This window comes from Chiloscyllium plagiosum, chromosome 8, assembly GCF_004010195.1.
Source record: "Chiloscyllium plagiosum isolate BGI_BamShark_2017 chromosome 8, ASM401019v2, whole genome shotgun sequence".
Classification (NCBI taxonomy): Eukaryota; Metazoa; Chordata; class Chondrichthyes; order Orectolobiformes; family Hemiscylliidae; genus Chiloscyllium; species Chiloscyllium plagiosum.
Window position 1 is genome coordinate 4,693,833 of NC_057717.1, and position 5,182 is coordinate 4,699,014.

Genomic DNA, 5,182 nt, shown 5'->3' on the forward strand with positions numbered 1-5,182 from the left:
TGGCCTTGTGCAATGAGGCAGGAATAACTAATGACTTCAGAGTTCGGGATCTCCTGGGAAGAAGCGATCACCATATGGTTGAATTAGAATACATATGGAGAGTGTGAAGATAAAATCTAATAACTGGGTCATGTGCTTGAACACTGGGAACTACAATAGAATGAGAGACAATCTGGATAAAGTAGACTGTAAACAAACATTTTATAGTGGGAAGTTGATGAGCAGTGGAAGATTTTCAAAGACATTTTACAAAGTGCTCAGCAAATGTACATTCCAGTGAAAAGGAAGGACTGCATGAAAAGGCATACTCGGCAATGGGTATCTGAGGAAAGTGATCATATTAGACCATAAGACATAGGAGTGGAAGTAAGGCCTTTTGGTCCATCGAGTCCACTCCGCCATTTAATCATGGCTGATGGGCATTTCAACTTCACTTACCAGCATTGTCCCCGTAGCCCTTAATTCCTTGTGACATCAAGAATTTATCAATCTCTGCCTTGAAGATATTTTGTGTCCCAGCCTTCACTGCACTCCGTGGCAATGAATTCCATGGGCCCACCACTCTCTGACTGAAGAAGTGTCTCAGCATTTCTGTTCTGAATTTACCCCGTCTAATTCTAAGGCTGTGCCCACTTGTCCTAGTCTCCTCACCTAACGGAAACAATTTCCTAGCGTCCACGCTTTCCAAGCCATGTATTATCTTGTAAGTTTCTATTAGATCTCCCTTTAACCTTCTAAACTCCAATGAATACAATCCCAGGATCCTCAGCCGTTCCTCGTATGTTAGACCTACCATAGAAGGGAGAATCCGAGTGAATCTCCGCTGGACACGCTCCAGTGCCAGTATATCCTTCCTGAGGTGTGGGGACCAAAACTGGACACAGTACTCCAAATGCGGCCTAACCCGAGCTTTATAAAGTCTCAGTAGCAAATCGCTGTTTTTACATTCCAACCCTCTTGAGATAAATGACAACATCGCATTCGCTTTCTTAATCACGGATTTAACCTGCATGTTTACCTTTAGAGAATCCTCGACTAGCACTCCCAGATCCCTTTGTACTTTGGCTTTATGAATTTTCTCACCGTTTAGAAAGTAGTCCATGCTTGTATTCTTTTTTCCAAAGTGCAAGACCTCGCATTTGCTCACATTGAATTTCATCAGCCATTTCCTGGACCACTCTCCCAAACTGTCTAGATACTTCTGCAGCCTCCCCACTTCCTCAGTACTACCTATCTGTCCACCTAACATCAGCAAACTTCGGTAGAATGCCCCCAGTCCCTTCATCCAGATCATTAATACGACATGTGACCATGCAGATAACCATGCCTGGGATCCAATCAACAACAAGTCCAGCAGTAACTTTGGTGCAATTGCCGAATGGGCAGTCTGTTCAAGTCCAAGGAGTTACCAAGCAGCTCAGTCCTCAGTCATACAGTCCCCTCAAGTTCAGACTGTTCAGATCTCTCCTATACCTGAAAGTGAGGACTCCAAGGAATCGGTGGATAGCATGACTGACTCTCAGAAAGGTAGAGAAATTCTATCGAGACGGCCTTCATACAGGAAAATTCTGAATGAACTTTCTTCTAATTCCCCCGGTGTGCCAAGAAATCGATGAGGAGAAATCAGAAGAAGAGTCTGTCTCAGCCGTTACTACAATGACGATGCAGACACCCATCTATCAGACTAGCAGCAGAAAATACAATGCTATCATACAGGGGGGAGCACTTCAGCTGGCCAACAATGGTACAGATGCAGTGCAAGGACTCCAGACACGAACAATGACCAACGCAGCTACAGCCAAGGTTGGAGCAGCCATTACACAGTATGCACAGAGCTCTGATGGACAGCAAATCGTTGTGCTGGGCAGCCAAATGCTTGTACAAGGTGCTGCTGGAGATGTCCAAACTTATCAGATCCGTACAACTCCTAACTCCACTGCTGGCCAGAGAATGGTTATGGCACCTTCACCAGTCCTGCAAAGCCAGCCCCAGAATGCTGAGAAACCACTCGTAAACATGAAATCCGCCTCATGAAAAACAGGGAGCAGCTCAAGAATGCCGTCGCAAGAAAATAGAGTATGTGAAGTGCTTGGAGAATTGGGTTGCTGTTCTGAAAAATCAAATTGAAAAGAAGGCGTACAAAGTGGCCAAAAACAGCATGAAACTAGAACTGGGAAAATATTAAAGGTCAACCAAAAGCCACAAAAGAGCTATAATGAAAAGTAACATAGAACATGAGAAAAATAAACTAGAACAGACGATAAAGACAGAGAGCAAAAGTTTATATAAATATATATAACGAGGAAAGAATGGCTAAAGTAAATGTTGGTCCTTTGGAAAATGAGAAGAAGCATTTAGCTATGGGATATCACAGTTGAGGATACTAATATTTCCAGTAACTAGCAAAGAGACAAAGGTAGGTGAAGATTTGGAAACTATCATTATTACGGAACAGCTAGTTTTAGACTGTTTGGAGGTAATTGAGCTAACGATAGAAAAGTCTCCTGACCTTGATGGAATGCATCCCAGGGTAACAAAAGAGATGCCAGGAAAAATAACAAATGCACTGGCAGTAATTTTCCAAAATTCACTGGACTCTGTGGCAGTCCCAGCAGATTGGAAAGCAGCAAAAGTGATGCCACTGTTTTAAAAAGGAGGTGGGCAACAAGTGGGGAATTATATACCAGTTAGTTTATTCTCTGTCGTGGGAAAGATGCTTGCGTCTATTATCAAGGAAGAAATAGCAGGGAATCTCGATAGAAATTATCCCATTGTACACGCACAGCATGGGGTCATGAAGGGCAGGTCATGCTTGACCAATCTTTTTGAATTCTATGAAGACATTTCGAGCAAGATGGACAACGGGGACCCAGTGGATGCGATGTACCTGGATTTCCAAAAGGCCATCAATAAGGTGCTGTGCAAGAGGCTGTTCATAATAAAAGGGTGCATGGCGTTAGGGGTAGAGTATTAGCATGGATAAAAGATTGGTTGACTAATAGGATGCAAAGTGTGGGGATAAATGAGTATTATTCGGGCTGGCAATCATTGACAAGTAGTGTGCCTCAGGGATCAGTGTTGGGACTGCAATTATTTACAGCTGATACAGATGATTTGGAGTAGGAACCACATTTGGAGTAGGGTGTCAAAGTTTGCATGTGACAGACACTAAGATGATTGTGGAACAAAGTGAGCAGAGGACTGTGAAACTTTGCAGAGGAACACAGATACATTGAGTGAGTGGGTAATGGTCTGTCAAATGAAATAGAATGTTTGAAAATATAAAGTTTATACTCTTTGGTTGTCGTAACATTTAAAGGAAATCATTTGAATGTTTGAAAAGTTGCATCATTTGCTCTGCAGAGGGACCTGAGCATCCTTCTGCAGGAGGGTTGCTCACCAGGTACAACAATCAATTCAGAAAGCAAATGGAATTTTGTCCTTCATTGCTGAAGGGATTGTGTTTAAAAGCAGAGGTTATGTTCCAGCTGTATTTTGGTGCTGGTGAGGCCACATCTGGAGTACTGCATGTAGGTTTTATCTCCTTAGTTGAAAAAGGATGTACTGGCACGAGAGGGGGTGCAAAGGAGGTTAACTATGTTGATTTCGCAGTTGAGGGGGTTGGCTTAAGAGAGACTGAGTAGATTTGAGATTATATTCATTGGAATTCAGAAGAATGGAAACATATAAATAATGAATGGGATGGATAAAATAGAAGTAGAGAGATGTTTCCATTGGCAGGTGAAGCTAGGACAAGAGACCATTACCGCAAGACTAGAGGCAATAAATTTAAGACTGAATTGAGAAGGAACTTCTTGACCACATGGAATTCATTGCCCAGGGAAGTAGTTGATGCTAGTTCAGTAAACGTTTTTAAAGCTCGGTTAGATTTTTTAAAAAGTAATAAATAATGGACACAGTGAGAACGTGGGTAAATGGTTCTGTGTCCACGAAATGATCAGCCATGATCTTATTGAATGGCAGAGCAGGCTGAAAGGGCAGGACGGCCTTCTACTGTTCCTAGTTCTGATGTTATCTCTCCCTAATTCGTGACTTGGAGGTGTTGGATTGGGATGGATATAAGTAAAATTCACAGAAAACCAGGCTATTGGTCAACAGGATTATTTGGAAGGATTAGGTTTGCTGCTTGTTCATCAGGGGGTTTTGAGATGGTGTTGTCATTTTTAACTCTTGTAACTCATGAATAGCAACAAAAGCCACGAAGCAATCCGCATGCTCCAGCCAACAATGGGCCCCTGGTAATTGATGTCAGCGGCGGACCAATGGAAAGGCAGGGACAGAGCTGGAGGACCTGGCGGGGCAGTTGGTCCTCCGACAAATCAGGGTGAATGAGGGGCGGGACTAGACTATACCACGTGATCATCCTCGCGGTCGGTTCGGGATGTGTGGACGGAGAGCTGTTGGTAAAGATAGAAATAAACAGCAGGAAGCGGGAGGGAAATGGTGTTGGTATGGGTTGAGAAGTTTATAGACATTTGGTGTACATCAGAAAATACAAATTTAAACTTAATCCCGTTTTTGCAGTAAACGGGGAAATGCCTCATCCAGCGATTGACTCGAGTAAGCACCACCATCTTTATTCGGGGCAATGATTCACTGGACACGCGCAGCCGCCAGCTTTGTAGGGGGCAAAGTTCAGTGGGACGCATGTGCAGCCTTCTCTGGTAGAGAGTCAGAGGAGAAAGTGAGGACTGCAGATGCTGGAGATCAGAGCTGAAAATGTGTTGCTGGAAAAGCGCATGGGTGCTGATAGAGGAGGGGAGGGAAATATATCCTTGGTGGTGGGGTCCGTTTGGAGGTGAATTATATCCTTGGTGGACCCCACCACCAAGGATATATTTCCATCCCCTACCCTATCAGCATTCCGTAAAGACCACTCCCTCCGTGACTCCGTCAGATCCACACCCCCACCAACCCAACCTCCACTCCCGGCAACTTCCCTGCAATCGCAGGAGGTGCAAGACTTGCGCCCACACCTCCCCCCTCACCTCCCTCCAAGGCCCCAAAGGAAACTTCCATAACCGCCACAGATTCACCTGCACCTCCACACACATCATCTGTTGCATCCTCTGCACCCGATGTGGCCTCCTCTATATTGGGGAGACAGGCCGCCTACTTGCGGAGCGTTTCAGAGAACACCTCTGGGAGACCCGGACCAACC

The 5,182-nt window shown here is 44.5% G+C and overlaps 1 pseudogene; it reads left to right on the top strand.

Moving 5' to 3' along the window:
• Window positions 1-1,266: 1,266 nt before the first annotated feature.
• On the top strand, window positions 1,267-4,263 carry LOC122552108 (annotated as a pseudogene).
• The last annotated feature ends 919 nt before the right edge of the window (window positions 4,264-5,182 follow it).